Source organism: Lacerta agilis, chromosome 4 (assembly GCF_009819535.1).
Source record: "Lacerta agilis isolate rLacAgi1 chromosome 4, rLacAgi1.pri, whole genome shotgun sequence".
NCBI classification, from domain to species: domain Eukaryota; kingdom Metazoa; phylum Chordata; class Lepidosauria; order Squamata; family Lacertidae; genus Lacerta; species Lacerta agilis.
In genome coordinates this window covers 70,018,457-70,035,938 of record NC_046315.1, presented here as the reverse complement: position 1 = coordinate 70,035,938, position 17,482 = coordinate 70,018,457, and the positions used below count along the sequence as shown (strand labels likewise).

Below are 17,482 nucleotides of genomic sequence, written 5' to 3'. Positions count from 1 at the left end.
GTTATGTATGTTTGTTATGGCTTTTATAATGCCTTTTTTTGTCTAGCACTTGTAAAATGTGATTTATAATAAATATTTAAATGAAAAAGCCCTGTAAAATTAAAAATGTAGGGGTGTGTGTCATGATCTAAACAATTCTGTTCACGGTTGTGTAACTAATTTAACTGGTCTCATTGCCGCCCTCTTGTCACTTTATTTAGCTGAGCTTTGTCCTTTAAAATTTGACATTATATGCTTCATGTAGCAACTGATAATGAGCTGGATCCAGACAAGACTGAGCAGGACACTTTCACAGTAGGGCTTCTTACTCTCCCACTACTTCACTTTAAAGGCCTGACAGGAAGGTCCAAACAGGGCTATCCTTAAAGTGGGCAAGCCGGGTGGTCCCCCTGGGTGCTGAGCAGAGGGGGGCACCAAACTGAGCTCAGTGACTTGATACATATTACTTAATTTGGAAGGTATATATTAAAGAAAAATATCTGATCTTACTCATACTTTCTTAGATAAAAACTGAAAATTACTGTGTGGAACTTAACTGCATGATAAAAATGTTCAAGACAATATAAATTCTCATTGTGGCAAAACTGGTCGGATGTGTAAAAACCATATTCTAGAACACCACTGCATAATAACTACTTACTACTATGTGTTGTGTTCAGAGCTCCTTTTCAGCATACATGCTTCATAGTAATCCCTATAAATAAAAGTGGTCCATCTGTTTTGGTCCCTTAAGTATAGCTGTGAATAAATTGCTTCCCACCCATAGATGGTGTGGCTATATAACCCAGTACACAACTCTGTTAGGGTTATGCTCAACGAAATGTGTAGTTAAGTAGCCTGCAAACATTCACACCAAGCAGCCACTTGTGAGATTTGTATGCATTAAAGTGAGAATATATTTACTATATCAACATGGTCTTCATCCAGGGGAAATGTCTCCATAAGAGACCTTTTACACAAAGCCAGGCCTCAATTACACTTTTTACTTTGTGTGAAACTATTCAAAACTTCAGCCCAACAGCAGTATGTGTCGACTACAAAGCTTTGTGGTTGGCTAGCTAGCTTTGTAGTTGGTCAGGGGTAAAGATGGCCAACAGACTTTCCAAAATCATTTGCTGTAAGGTGGAAGTTAGGGATCTACTGCATAAGTGCCTAACAGCTTAGAATATGATTTCATCAGTGGAGAATTGTGGTTCATCAGTGATCAGAGCTGCATTACATTCTCTTTTAAGTGAATTGTCCAGGTTAGGTAGCATGGGGAATCTATAGCCCATAGGTCAGATTTGGCCTGCCAGGGTTCTTAATTTGGCTTGTGAGACTGTTTTGCCTCAGCAATGCTCACTGCCTCACATCTGAGGTGTTGGATAGGTAAAGGCATGGTTCAAAGGAACACATGGGAGCCAATTATTCCTTTAAAAGCTTCAGATTTTGTTGCCAAGTGTAAACACCACTGGGAACAGCTTCACTCAGGAGCTGCCAACTGGAGCTGATCCCTATAGACTGCAAGCTGCATCGTCAAAGGTTGGCTTGAAGGAGGTTTAAACCAATTCATGTCATCACTCCATTTTTGAATGCCTTTGAATACCACTTTCTGGGAATCATGTAGGGACGGCACTGTAGCACAAAGGTTCTGATTGTGGGCTTTCCCTAGGCATCCAGTTGGCCACTGTGGAATATTTTTTCATGTGGGGACTGGAACCTAGCTCTCACCTACTATACCAATTTTTAAAATTTTATTAAAAGCTGGCAGTGTGCATACCTGTGTACCTGCAGCAGTGTGTATGTACCTTGATCTGCTAATTTCATTTTTATCAGCACCTTATTTCTTACAGCTATTATGTTCACACTTCTATATTTGATAGAGGCAAAGTTGCTCTTTTCTCCCTTGTTTTTTATTTGTACTACTGTGGTATTAAAGAGTTGGCATGCTGTATCAGGCTATCATTTGGAGTAATGCCTCTCAATTAGACCATCATCCCAGGTCAGTTTCATCTCCATGTGTTTGAATTTCAGTTATATGTGTTGTTTTATCAAAATTAGCTGCAAGTTTTAGTAGTTCTCAGACCACTTTCTCACTTCATGTTACCTTTGACCCCGTTCTTTCACGCATGGGGGGGGGGGGTTGTCTCCATTTACACAAGTGACTGAACATGATTCAGCAGCTCAAAAGCATCCATTTCCTTAATGCTTACTACCAGAGAATGGGAGGCTGTGGCCCTGAAACGTGCTCTACTTCCTGCTGGCTATTTATGCTATCAGACTGTGCTGACTTGTATTATTATTATTAATAATAATAATAATACTCCACCAATCTGGCTGGGTCTCCCCAGTCATTCTGAGCGGTGTACTATAGTGCATATAAAACCATAGCAAAACGTCAAACATTAAAATCCTCCTGGTACTATTATAGCTTCCTCGGAAGTTTCACAATCTCTGCAAACGACACAATAAAAGAACTATTAAGCTGTTCTTGTTTCGACTCTTCCCTGTGCATTTTAGGATTCTGTACTATTTAAAGCGCTACTATTGCGGGCAAAAAAAGGGAATTCTTCAAAGTCCCAGTTTCTTCCCCAAGCAGCCATGCCTTAAAGGGTGAGATTGCCTTCCTCCTCGTCGTCGGCTTGGAGCAAGCATTTCATCTTCCAATTTCTTCGGCGGACTCGCCATAGAAAAATTACCCCCGGATGGCTGAGCCTCGAGAGCAGCGGGCACCCTTGCTTTCATTGTAAAAAGTAAAGACTCTTTTGAGATGGGAGGGACGGGGGACGCGCGATGGTAGAGCGTTTGCTTGCTGCTGCAGCAGTCCTTGGTCCGTCTCCTTGGCACCAAGTCCCTCCTGAGGTTTTTGCGAATCGACATGGGGAGGCTCGGACTGGCCAGGACGATGAAGGGTCACCAAGAGGAAGAAATCTCGTAAGTCGGTGTGGGTTGCAGGTGGCGAAGCAGCAAGCAGCAGCAGCCCCACCGGCCGAGCTCGGGTAAGAAGAGCTGGCACAGGGTGGGAGAAGGAAGGGAAGGGGAAGAGGAGGAGCTTGTGAGGCGGCGGCGGCGGCAGCTCCAGCAGCTAGCAGAAGCGGCAGTGTCAATAATACAATAGGGCTCTTGTGCCGCCGCCTGGCCTGCCAAGAGGGAGACTACAAGGACACAGGGCCTGCTCGCCCCTACAAGCGACAGGGGGGGACGGCGGGTGGCGCTCACGGCGACAGGCTTGGCCAAGCGACATGCCGGAGCGCGGGGCCGGTCCGTAGTCAAGGAGCGCCCAGGCCGAGGCAGGCGGGAGCGGGAAGGGGAACGGCGCCGCGGCCGAAGAGGAACCGGGGAGGGGGTGGGGAAGAAGAGGAGATGGACGGCGTGAAGTAGCAGCGGCAGCCTTGGCCCCTGAGCTGGGGAGTCTCGGGGCGCGCAAAAGCTGCTGCTGCCGCCGGCGCCGCCCGCTCCAGAGCCACAAGGTGAGTCGTGGGGCGCAGTGCCGCCCGTGGCGCAATGTTGCCTTGGGTCGGAGAGGGGAGAGCGGCGTTTATTTTATTCTTTAAAAAACAGGTGGTCTCCTTTCCCGGGGAGGCTTCGGGGCGCTCGGCGGCGCGGCCTAGGTGGGCTGGGGGAGAAAGGAGAGAGGTGGTGGCCCGGGCCGGCCCTAGGCCGTGCGTTGTTGGGTGGTGTTTGTTCCCCAGTATTGCCCATCCCTGCCGCCGCCGCCGCGTTACGCGCGCCCCCTCCCCGGGTGCAGGCGGCGTTTGGCGCCAAGGCCTCGGGGCTCGAGTCACGTTGGCGGGGCGGGAAGGGGGCTGGGCGTGCAAGAGGTGAGCGAGTAAGAGGAGCGGCGGCGGCAGCAGACCTAGCGCCGCCTCAGGTAGATGTTTACGCGTCACGACACGTGGTTTGTGTAGGTGTGGTGTCCAGCCATGTGGTTGCAAATGGGCCGGGCCCATAAGTTAACCTTTCTCTCCCCCCCTGCAAAAAAAAAAGAAAACCCTGACTGAGTTTTGGGGCGTGTGTTTTTTGTCTTCACGTGGTAAGTGATCAGAAGGATTCCGTGGTTGTGGGCGGTTTCCAGGCAGTATTTCACCTCTGTATGTGAAGTGGAACATCCTTTGTTCTGAAAAGTTTGTCTTTATGGCCTGATCTATTGCCATCTCCAAACCGGATGAGCCTGTGGCAAACAGTTAGTGACCCCACACCTAATGATCTGGGGTGTGCTGCTCAGTCCCTGAAGGCATGCATGTTCAGTAGATGAAGTGCTTTCCCCCCTAGAAAATAAAGGTGCCTGTACAACTTCATAAAGGTGCATGAAGTTGTTACAGTAAGTGCCACACTTTTTAACAACAACAAAAAGAGGTGCCGGTTCTGCGTATCCCTGGAAAAAAAGCACTGAGTAGATCTAAATGTTTTTGAGAACACATGTCACAGGCTTCACGTGTAAGGGCTTTGTACACTGGTGTGGTGCCAAAAATGGCATTGCAATCCTGTGTATATTTATTGTTGAGGAAGTCCCACTGAACATAATGTATACTTGTATAGGATTGCACCTTAACTGGTGGGTGTAATATATGTAAACTTAGGTCTAGCTAAGCCATGGAAGTGTTGCATGCTTCACATTTATGCAGCTGAAAATGTTTGGCTGATCAGGATTTGTTCACTGCAGTTTGATTGCCTTCTAATACTAGATGCAAATCCTGCAGTGAAGTTCATATTAACTCATCCAGGAAACTATTGCAAAAGGTGTTGAAGAGACTAGTATTTGTGCGAGCTTAACTTTGGATAAAGCACAACTTGGGGTGGGTTGTCATCCAATCAGTTATTTATTTATTTTTTAGTTTAATAGAAATTTTAAAACATAAAACCTATCATTCGTTGATCAAATCATATTTAGTACTGTATGCTTATATTCATCCCCTAAGTATCGTACCAGAACCAACATTTGCAAGTGTGCCATCACCATTTAAAGTTGCCCTACTAATGTGGTTGTAATTCTGTATACACTTTGCTGAGAATATGTTTCATCAAACTCTGAAACTTCTCAGTAGATATGTATAGGAATGCACTATAATTAATTAAAGGCATAGTTGATTGAGTAAAGCTTTTCATGGAGAATATAGAGGCTAACAATTGACTTTCTGGGTTCAATTGATTTTTTATATTCTTGGTCTTTATATTCCTGATAGTAATAATTAGATAGTACCGTACCTACAGCTCACCTAGTGGAGCAGTGTTTGCATTAATTAGCTGCTTGACCTATGGTAACATTGATTATAATGCTACTCACGTTCTGGTAACCTCCTGTCTGGACTACTTCCATGTCTGGCATGTGAAGCTGCCTTTCAAAATGTTTTGGAAACTGTACTTAAGAATCCTGTCACCAAGCTGCTAAGTGGGACCAGGTATTATGATTACATCTCACTTGTGTTAAAATAACTCCACTGGCTTCAGGTCTCTTTCCAAGCTCAATTCAGAATACGGGAGCTTGCTTTTTTTAAAATTCTATGCAGCTTGGATGGAACCTGACATATTTTTGGACTTCGCTGTACCAGTCTACCTGATCACTGGGGTTGTCATCAGAAGGCTCTTTTAGTGATGCCACCACATTCTGAGGTAGAGCAGGTAGTGTTGAAAGAGGATGATTTACTGGTAAACAGGAGAAATTCCAGCTGGGAGTGGGAATGAGATAGGAGAGCAGCTTAAAATTTCACTTTTGCTGTAGCCTTCCATATTGTGCTCATAACTTTTGTCCCATTGACATCAGTGGCTCTTAATTCTGAACAGGTGTCTTCAGGGATGCAGGTGTGGCATGCAGAGACATAAAAACATAGTAACACTTTGGGAAATCAATATACAGTCTTACATTTGAAGTCGAAGGGAATCCGTTCCGGAAGTCCCTTCTACTTCCAAAACATTGGAAAACCCAAGCACGGCTTCTGATTGGCTGCATGAAGCTCCTGCAGCCAATCGGAAGCCCCATCAGGCGTTCAGCTTCCAAAAACAGTTCGCAAACCGGAACAGTCACTTCTGGGTTTGTGTCGTTCAGGAGCCAAAACATTTGGGAACTAAGCTGTTTGCAAACCAAAGTACGACTGTATTAAAATTAAATTAAAAATGAAAACTCCTTGTTTCAGCTAGCTGAAGGTTGGAGGCCTTTTCTGCCCTACATCACTGGCTACAATTGAACTTGAATTTGATAATGCAGAATACTAATAGCTTTAAAGATCCCCGTGATAAATTTTCTTCCTTGGAAAGAAAATTGGATTTTCTCCATGTGTTCTCTTCTTCACGTTTGTGAAACTCTTACTGAATTAAAGAATTGGGCCTAATTTTTTTTTACAAGTGATGCATGAGAAGGTCCATAGCTTAGTGGTAGAGAGACATCTGCTTTGAGCGCAGAAGGTCCTAGTTCAATTTCTGGCATTTCTTAGTAGGGCTGCAAAAAGGTTCCTTGTCTGAAACCTTGGAGAGCCACTGCCAGTCAGTCTAGACTCATTCTTGGGTCCCCAGATGATGTTGGACTACAGCTCCCATTTTCCCTAGCTAGCAGGGCCCAGTGTTCAGGGATGATGGGAGTTGTAGTCCAACAACATCTGGGGACCCAAGGCAGGTCTAGACAGTACTGAGCTAGATTAACCAATGGTCTGACTCAGTGAAAGGTCTTCTATATTTTTCTGTATTTCTATGTATTTCCTGTCTTCTGTACTTTCAAAATCAATAGTCTTTTCAAGGGGCATAGGTGCTTTACAGCAACAAATATTTTAAGTGTTATTTTAAATCCAGGCTGAAGGTTGGATAGTTAGCTGTGGATGAAAAACAACTAGGCAGCTTACCAGCAGATTGTTAGGCCTTGCCCAGGGAAGTGGGTTTGGATTCAGGTTGGTATTTGCAGTTTTCAAGCACTTCGGAAAGATTTTGGAAAACAAAATGCAACTTTGGAGGCAGGAGTTTGCCTCTTTACCATCATCCCTGACCACTGGTCCTGCTAGCTAAGGATGATGGGAGTTGTAGTCTAGAAACAGTTGGAGACCCAAGTTCGGGAAACCCTGTTCTAGAACAACGGTGAACTGTTTTGCTTTTGTTAAATTTCATATGGTAAACAGACTGGCTTAGTTACAGTTTCAAATGTAGCAGTTCTAAAACATTGCCCTACATTGCCCTACTTTCTAATGAAATCTGAAAATGAAACAATTACACGATAACAGCATCTTGGAGGATAGCTGAGAAACAGAATGTGCCTGCCGGGTATTTATGTATGATTGCCATTATCAGTCCACTGCCTCTTACTGTAGTTCCTTCTTCCTTCCTCTAAATATTTGACCCTTCTCTTAGGGGGAAAGTGAGCTTTATGTTTCAGTGATCTAATTTCAGTGTTTTAAGATGTCGTGGGATGGCACAGGGACATATTGAGCATGTAAAAAGAACCCACATGAGTACTTTTCAGGTTACCGGTATATTTTGATCTAACAAAAGGAAGGGAAGAAATATGTGTCTATACAACTAGAACTGACATGAAGACATAGTGTTTGTAAATGTTTATTCTACAGGAAGAAAGATGCCTGAACATACTATAATACCAGAATCAAAGTAACTGATGAGTAATAGTTCAATAAATTTTTCAGGTCTAGGGATATTAGCAACCACAGTAATTAACCACTGAATTCTTCTATTTTTGTTTCCCCAGCAGTTGACAGTTTGCATCAGTTATTTCTAGTAATACCACTATAACTCATAATTGGTAGGTTTGGAGGTCAGATCAGGTAGGTCAAAAAACGTGCACTGTATAATTCACACCAAGGCTGATTGCAAGTTAATTTGTAGTCGGTGTGCATGTGAATTCAGAATCGCTAGGCATAAATGGTTGCTATCTCTGCTAATGCTCAGATTGATTGCAGTCACCTTTTACTTGCTAAAGGAAGTGAGAGAATCCTATTTTCAATACGCAATATATGTGTGCCAAATTATTTTAATCTTTCAGTAACTATTTGGAATAATTTTTCAAAAAAGGGTCATGAGGTATATTTTTTCTGGTAAAAAAAGTCACATGTCTCTCTTACATACTTGTTGTTTCAGTGTAATCCTTCCTATGCAGGATTACATGCTCAGAAGCAAACTCTGTTGAGTGCAATTGGACTTAGCTATAGATAGCTGTGTAGGAAAGATTCCTCCACCACAACACTTGCTGCTCTACCACTTCCTCCTTCTGTGCTGGCTGCTGCCAGCAGCCGCAGCTACTCTTTTAAGAGCCATCCCAACTGTAAAAAAAGGAAGAAGAAGAAAAAACCAGGAACAAATGAAACTAGCCAAGAAGGGAGCATAACGATGCATGATGTTGCAGGACGCATGATGATGGCAGAATGTGCACAACATGTTCTGCGATTGCACTTTCCAATACACTTGTGCAAAACTATTATAGGATCTCTCTGGAAAAGTATATTTGGCTACAAGTATACAAGTTACAATTTGTAGTACGCTAAGTTCATCCATCCTTAGTTATTTCTCCTAATCTTGGCCCTAAAAAAATTTCTGCTTGTTAGACAATTTTTCATTCAAATTGGGGAAAGCTTCTTAGTGATTTAGTGTTATTAATGTTGTGTGTTGTCCTAAGTTTGAGATCAATCAAAATCCTGTGATAGTTGAAAGATTACTCAACTGATCAGGCTTATATCAAGAGTTGATGGTACTGAATTTATATATTGTAGTTTATTTCTTTTTAGATACTGGTGAATATATATATATACTGTTAACTGAAAAGGGAAGCAGATGCTTCTTATCTCTTCACAGCCATGTGTGAGACTCATTCACATAGCGTTAAAATGGGGTTTAGTGCTGTATCCAAACACAGCCAGAATGTGTCTCCTCCACAGAATCCTTAAACTGCTTTTTGTAGTCCTTAACCTTTGAAGATTTAGGAAACAAACTTCTAAAAAAGGAAAGCTTTGTCTGTTCACAAATGCTGTATTTCAGATTTCCTCTTTTTGGAAAGACAAGATGTGTATTATATTTGGGATTTTGAAGAGAATGCCGTATGTATTGCAGAAGCCCTTTACTGTATTCCTATTTTCTAAATTCATTTCCCCAAGCCCTGCCTTTTGTCTATTAAACTAATGTGCATTATTATTTGAAATGGTTCTAAACTGGTACAGTTTTTTTCCACACACCCTGCCATCATTTGTGCTGGAGTTTTCCACTGCAGTATTTTTTGTTTGTTGGCAGAAAGTCTACCAATGGATCAGATTGAAAATGACTTTCGTAGAAAGCGAAACTGACAAGAATTAAAGACGATCATTTTGCTGCTGTTGGTTATTCTTTGCCACTTTTCCCACAGGCAGACACAGGGCAGCTATTCACTGAGGGGGTGTCTCAAATGTGGTATGGAAGTAAAGAACAGTGCTACTTGCTATAGTCCGGAAGGAAGTTAACACAGAAGCGTTCCTTTCTAGCAAGTGACTGAATGGAAGCGAGAAATGAAAAGACAGAATCATTGTAAAGGGAAATGTAAACATTGTCAAGTATTTAAGCAATGAAGTAGGAACAATTTCGGTAAATAATATATATAGAGATGAGCTATTAACTTGAATTCTTTAGCAGCAAATTAGTATATTCTGGAAACAGAATAAAATGGATAGTCTTGCTAGTACGTTGGTTTACTTGTGCCTGTTGTTGCAGTTCTGAAACACAGCAAGCGGTGTGTGTGTGTATGTGTGTGTAAAAACATTCAAGAGTCTTGTGCCTTAAGTCAAACTAGACTTAAATACTTGGAAGTTACAGATTGGCATCTGTAACTTTTGTCGGCGTGTGCACAAATTGAAGAAATAATTCTTTTTAAAAATTGCAGAATGATCTGAAATTCTCTGGCAGTTCTAGACATCGAGTGAATTTTAAGGGGGGTGGCTGTTTCCCCCCAAAATCAGATAAACATTTCATATTGGATAAATGATGTTTTAGAATTTCCTACCAGATTGCCTACCACCTTGATAAGCACCCATTGTTCTTAACTGGTTAATTACTTTGCATGGTGGCTGGCCCACAACGGAGAGCTTCAGGATGAGAGCCCTTGTTCTTTCGCCCTTCAGCTCATTCCAGAGGTTTATGCCTTCAGTCAAACTGCAGGCTTGAATACTTGAGAGTGGGGGATGTAATACACAAAACCTATCAATTGCTTACATTTCATGTCTTTAAAAATATTTAAATTAAAAAAACCAGCTATTTCTGTAGTCCTAAAAATGGCAAAATAGTTCTTTAAATTTGCTGTGTAAATGTAGTATTATGGTGTGCCAATCTTGGTGCTACATTTACTTACAAATTTTGCATGTTCAAATTACCTTGTGTCTAAATGGCCCTCACATTATAGTTAATATCTTCCACAAGGTACTAAAATTAATGAAAAACAATTTTAGCTATTAGATTTCCACTTCAGTATTATTATTAAATGCACATTTCACACAGTTGCTAATTTAATTTGAGACTGTACTTCAGTCCTCACAAGTACAGTGGTACCTCTGGTTACGAACGGGATCCGTTCCAGAGCCCCATTCGTAACCCGTGACATCCGTATCATGAAGCGCCGCGTCTGCGCATGTGCGTGATGCGATTTGGCGCTTCTGCGTGTGACGTCATTTGACATGTCTGCACATGCGCGAACCGCCAAACCCAGAAGTAATGCCCATTTTTAAAAAAAGGTGTTCTTGGATATTAGAAGTATCTTTGTAATTTGCATTCTTGGGAGTTTTAAAACTGACCTTTGAATTAATGTGAAAGCCCTCTTCAGACCTTGCGACTTGACATGAGAAAGTCATGGGTGGCATGTGCAGGATATGGAGTACATGGCTCCACACATTATACTTGTGTGTATTCCCCATTCAGGCATAACACCAGAACAAGGATACAGGCTCATTCAATTTCATTTCAATATCTGTATCCCAATTTTTCTTAATTTTTGGTTGAAACGAAGCATCTCATACATGTTAAGTGATTTTGAGTGTAGAAATAGATAATCCCAAGTGGATTCATTTGGTCAGACTGCATGAATATTATATCATCCTTGTGTTTCGTAACTGCAGTTCTAAAAGTGCACAAGATCCTCCAACTTTTGAGGATCAGATTTGTAATCATGTATATTTAACATAGTTTGGGTATACACTCCAGTCAGTTATGCGCAGGGTTGTGGTGCAGATCTTTTGAATGGGAATTATTTTACTATGGTAAAATTCTGTAAGCTTATTCTGTGAGGCTAAGAATATTGTTGTGAATGAAAATGTTGACTCACTTGTTTGTTGCCTCGTAGTAAAATCAGTCATGCTTATTTGGCCACCTTAGTTGTTTTTCTTATGGTGTGTGCCTGTACCTCTGCATATACAGTGGTACCTTGGTTTTCGAACGTCTCAGCTTATGTATGTTCCGGTTTTGAATGCCATAAAGCTGGAAGTAAATGCTTTGGTTTTTGAACCCGCCTGAGAAGTTAAACATGAAACGTAGCTCCGTTTTGTGTTTTCCGTTTTCGAACATTTCGTAACTTGAACAGTCTTCTGGGACAGATTACGTTCAAAAACCAAGGTACCACTGTAGATATTTTCTAAACCCATAGAAGCACTTTGGATCTAGGAGGTGTATGTATACTCTTTATTCTCCACATGTTTAAGCAGTAGTTTTCAAGCTTTAGTTCTAAGATTGCTAGGAAACAAAGGATTCTGCAATTAGTAGATTAGCTTCTATTAGAGCCAGGTTGACCACTGGTACCAATTTACCTCAGCAATGTCTAGCCAAAAGATTTATTGGCTGTTTCTGCACTGTGCAGTCAGTTAACTTGGGATGGTAGGCCCAACATCAACTGACTGCACACCCCAGAACATCCCCCAGAATCCTCTGCAACATAAAAGGTTTTCATGGCAGTTGCTCATCCAGCAGACAAATCGCAATGGGAAAGGTTCCCAGAAGACAGAAAATGACTGCCTTAAAGGATTCATTGACATTTAGTTTATCTCAAGAGCTGGCGTCAATAGGTAAACTACATATACTAATTAGTTGCCGGCACCCATACCTAATTATGGAGCATTTTCTCGTGATACTGAAAAAAAAAATCTTATCTATAATAAAATTTTGGATTAACACATTATTATATCAGAGATCACGACTAGGGTTGTGAATAGAGTGAAGCAAGCCCCAAGATCCTTATTTTTAAAAATGTTTGCTATATGCTTTATTTTTCTGCCCAAGGCCTTCCCAAATTAGTTATTTTATTTCTGCAGCTTTTAATTCTCATTGGCGTCATGTTTCTAACATTGTTTTGTGGTTGTGCTATGTTTAATATTCTTTTCTTTTTTTACACCACTTGAGTATTTTTTTAATGTAGAGTATGGATATATGATCCATTTTTAAAACTATATTTCTACTAAATGTGCCCTCAGCTGAGATACGTTTTAAAATAATAAGAATAATAACTAAGCTGCTGTTAAATTGAGAATTTGGTTACAGGTATTTTAATCTCTTACACACTTTGGGAGCTTTGATTAATTCTGTTTTTGTTGGATTTTACATTTCCACTCTGCTGCTGCCTTAACTGAGCTTATAGATGGCAAGGAGTGGAACTTGATAATCAGTGTGCTAGGAGGATTAATTGAGTTTTCAGCTACAACGCCTCTGAAGTGTACTAGAAGTTAAATGAAGGAAGAACTTCCTTTATAAATATATGGAGAAATGCTTGCTTATGCAGAGGTGAATTAAGGTGCATTCTTTTACTTCATTTAACATTGCAATCTTACACAAGTAGCACCAGGCTCTGGGGGCAGTTGTGGCTTTTTTCATTTTAAAAGAAATGCAACCATGTTTTTTATTTGTCTAGCACACTCTTTAGAATAGCCACTTTAACATAAATTATAAAGCACTGCACATTGGCTGCATTCTATATTAATACAAAAATAAGTGTGAAAACAGGGAAGAATTGTCTGTGTTGGTTATTAAATATTTAATGACACATTTGGGAGTACCGTCCCAATTATTGAAAGATGACTAAATGGAAATGGATCCCCTAAAGGGACTGGAAAGGCATGATGAACTCTAGGTCATGGCCCTGAAAGTATATAGTTGAAAGCAACCCCCCAAAGTTTAGAGGATTAAAATAAAAATAAAAATCCCCAGAGTCAGAACTATTCAGAACAATTAAAAATAGCGGCTAACTCTGTGCATGTTTTTATAGACACATCTGTCAAACAAAAGAAATGTGGTGATCAGAAATACAACTTGCTTTTCTAAAATCAGCAGCTGTGAAGTTCATTTTGTTGAACTGAACGCTCGGAAAATTGGAAACTTTACAAGGTTTTGCTTTTGAAAAATCCCCTTTATGGAGGAAATACCCTTTCTTGTGCCGTCTCAGTTACTACTTTAGCTGATAAAATCACATACCTGTATACAAAGTAGTGTGTGTCACACACACAGTACATAAAGACTTTAAATTTTATAGAGGGCAATTGTGAATCTCTCACTCTTATTGTAATGTGGAATGAGTACCTGTGGGTTATGCCTACGGTGAGATCCATGCCGTGTAGGGATTTAGATATTCTCATAGGTGAGATGCCACATGTTTCTGTGGAAATGGGGAAACTCCGCAATATAACTTCTTATCTCAGTTCTGTGTAATTTAAGAACACACCTTCAAGTTGCAATTTCAAATACCAGCTACTGTTTTCAAATTTGGAGTGTGCTGGGGAAAAGAAAAAAACTGCAGTGGCAACACCTACAGCTTAGTTGGGTTTCATTAACAGACTGGCGCCTCTCCAGGCAGTAGCCAAGGGCTGGCAGCTCTCTTAGTGTTGTATCCACTGCTGGTCCCACTCATGGCAAATCCATTGAAGTCAGTTAACATGGCTAACTTTGGTGCATTGTTATCAATGAGTCTACTCTTGAATAGAACTGCAATTCTTAGCGGGCAGAAGGAATGTCTCAGCAAGTGGCTCAGCATGGCCCAAGACAATGTAGCCAAAGCAGAGTGTTCAGATGAGTAAAATCTCATAGGGTGGGACATGGGGTAAAAATATTGGCAGATAAAGAGGGAAGGACAATAGAGAGCAAAATGGCAGCATGGATGAGATCAGGCTGTTGGTTAGGTATCATTGGAGAAACAGAAAACTGATTAAGTAGGCTTGCTTCAGTCTTGTGCTATAACAGGCTTCTTCAAACTCGGCCCTCCAGATGTTTTTGGCCTACAACTCCCATGATCCCTAGCTAGCAGGACCAGTGGTCAGGGATGATGGGAATTGTAGACTCAAAACATCTAGAGGGCCAAGTTTGAGGAAGCCTGTGCTATAAAGTGACAAGCCTACAAGGGTCTGGGGACAAAGAGTCACAGGGCTTCTCCAGATGTTGATTTTATTGTGCATGAATGAAGATATGTGCTCGTGATGGCATCTGGGCAGGTATATGTGATCCTACTTTTGATAGTGTGTGTGCCTGCAGAAGTTTCAAGGTGGGCATGCTGCTTCTTTTCAAATCTGTGGCAAGTCCTGTAGCTTGAGGCTGAAATCCTGTAACTTCTCATACCATGAATCACTTGGGTTTTATTGTTGCTATTATTGTGCTGTAGTGCAAGAGTGCCCCTCTGGATTACAGTAATGTGCTAAAACTGCGGGAGCATCACAGAACAACTAATAAAGCAGAATTAGGTGTGGACGGTTCAGTATAAAAATGCATTATTACTGCATCAAGGTCATGTTGCAAAATACAGCTGCAAAAAAAAAAAATCTCCATTCTGGAGGGGCCCATACTCTGGTTTGTCTGAGGCCTCCTTGGTATTCCTGTATTCCTAGAAAGAAGGAAAATTGCTAGAGGGCTGGCATAAATTTAAATAGCTAGAGCGCTGGCAGGAAGTTTTTATTGTAAACAGCATTGCAGTATGTGGGGAAGTATATAAATGTCTTTAATAAATAAAAATAAGACGTGACCATTTTAAGTAGAAGTCCTGTATTCTGGGCATTCACTATAATAGTCATGGGTGAATCATTGCACCAAAAGACAACTCAACAAGTATGCAATATCTGCTGTAGTATGTGATTTAACTTTAAGGATTTGCTATGTGAATGCATTGCTTGCTTTGCTTTAATCTCATAGTCATGGACAGAGAAAATTGGTATGGTAATATCTGCTCTGCAGTTGGAATTAGTTTGCCATAGCTGTCCCTTGGAACACTAGAATCCTAGGTTCTAGAAGGAGGCTGGGGATCTCCAATGGAATTCTTATCACCCTCACAAAACTATAGTTTCAAGATTCCCTGGAGGAAGTTATGGCAGTTAAACTGGCTTTTGTTTGTGATTCAGATGCAGCTTTATGATACTTCCAGCTCGTCTTTCAGGCTTGGGTGTCCCATAATGTATGTTCTTGGATGTCTTCAGAATCTGCCCATTTGCTTTTGTATCTTTCTGCCTTTGTAAAAACAGATACAACCATGTAAATCTTCATAAAGAATTTTTCCTGCAGGGATGCTTTTTCCAGAGAATCAATCTTTCTTTTGCCTGGTACTACCATGTTCCTCCCAGTGCTCTCATTTAACACCAAAGACCAAATGGTGTGTACAGTATTCCTGATTAGTGTTCAGCCCTGTGGAGTGCTTCAGTCATCAAGCTGAAGTGGGTCTGAACCTTAATTAAGGTTTCTAGCCATCTATGCTGAGAGGGTAAGCAAATGCAGCAGCCTTATTTTAACTGTAGATAACACATCCCTTCAACACAGAGATTGAGACATAATCTCAGATCATGATTTATGATGCACTTAGTTAATATTTTTAAGGGACGTGGGTGGCGCTGTGGTCTAAACCACGCCAATCAGAAGGTCGGTGGTTCGAATCCCCGCAATGGGGTGAGCTCCCATTGCTCTGGCCCAGCTCCTGCCAGCCTAGCAGTTCAAAAGCACACCAATGCAAGTAGATAAATAGGTACCACTGTGGTGGGAAGGTAAACAGTTTTTCCGTGCGCTCTGTTTCCATCATGGTGTTCCGTTGCGCCAGAAGCGGTTTAGTCATGCTGGCCAAATGACCCGGAAAGCTTTCTGCAGACAAACACCAGCTCCCTTGGCCTAAAAGCAAGATGAGCACTGCAACCCCATAGTTGCCTTTGACTGGACTTAACTGCCCAGGGGTCCTTTACCTTTTTTTACCTTAAGTTAATATTTAGTTATTTATTAAATTTGTATCCTTCCTTTCCATCCAAATGAGACCACAGCCGCAACCCAGGGGCGTTTCTAGCCCCCTGGCTGCCAGGGGCGGCAAGCCAAGAGGCACCCCTGGGGGCGGGGCATTGCGGCATGTGCATGCGTCATGACGTCATGACGCACGTGCACAGCGCGATGCCACACCCCTGGGGATGCCCCCACAGGGGGGAAAAAGGAAAGCAAAGCGGGCGCTTGAACGCGCCAGCTTTGCTTCCTTTTCTCTCCCTTTTGGTGCCCAAAGGGGCGGCCGAAAGGGGGGGGGAGAAGCAAACAGGCGCGTTTAAGCGGCCGTTTGCTCCCCCCCTTTCCCTTTTGGACGCTTCTTTCGGCGCTGGCTGGGCTGCGCCTCTGCAGCCCAGCCGGCACCGAAAGAAGCGACCGAAAGGGGAGAAAAGCGCCCGTTTGCTTCCCCCCCTTTTCATTTTCGGACGCTTCTTTCGTCCGAAAGTGAAAAGGGGGGGGGAAGCAAACGGGCGCTTTTCTCCCCTTTCGGCTGCTTAAACGCGCCTGTTTGCTTCTCCCCCCCCCCTTTCGGCCGCCACTTTCGGCTCCGCAGCCCAGCCAGCGCTGAAAGGGGCGGCCGGAAGGGGGGGGGGAGAAGCAAAGCTGGCGCGTTTAAGCAGCCGAAAGGGGAGAAAAGCGCCCGTTTGCTCCCCCCTTTCCCTTTTGCCGCCGTTCGTTCCGTCGCCCCAGGAGCAGCAGCACCGCACACACTGTGCGCTGCTGCTCCCACGGCGACGGAGCGAGCGGCGGTGAGCAGGGTGAGCAGCGGCGGGTGGGGGTGTCAAGCGGCGGCCCCTCCCACCACTCCCCACGCACCACCGGTCACCCCGGGAGGAGCAGCGCTGCACGGACGGGGTGCTCGCTCGGCCGAGCGAGCACCCCGTCCGTGCAGCGCTGCTGCTCCCGGGGTGACGGAGGGAGCGGCGGCGCGTGGGAGTGACGGGAGGGGCCGCCGCTTGACACCCCCACCCGCCGCTGCTCACCCTGTCACTGGGGGCGTACCGCCCCTACCGCCCCTCCCTAGCGACGCCCCTGCCGCAACCTACACCATGGTTTGTATTTCCATGGTTTAGAGTAGCCTGTCTACTTTCATTTTTCATGTGCTGAGCACTGAGCTTCATACAGATATTGCTGTTTGTGGATGGTGGAGTTTTTTTATATAAAAAATAGAACAAAGGTTTACCTTTTTCAGATAGTGTAAAACTTAAAAAGAGATCATTCAGAGCCATCTTAGATGCAACAGTGTGTGTGTGTGTGAGAGAGAGAGAGAGGGAATGGTTTTTGTGGGAATTTATTCAGTGCCTTG

At 42.9% G+C, this 17,482-nt stretch overlaps 1 protein-coding gene across 1 annotated transcript in view; it reads left to right on the top strand.

The window, feature by feature from the left end:
- Positions 1-3,391: 3,391 nt before the first annotated feature.
- The window catches only part of JADE3 (jade family PHD finger 3), a 36,679-nt gene continuing 22,588 nt past the window's right edge, over positions 3,392-17,482 (top strand). Inside the window, exon 1 of the mRNA XM_033147502.1 lies at positions 3,392-3,449. The gene's annotated coding sequence lies outside the window, so the exon portion shown is untranslated. The remainder of the gene's footprint in view (positions 3,450-17,482) is intronic.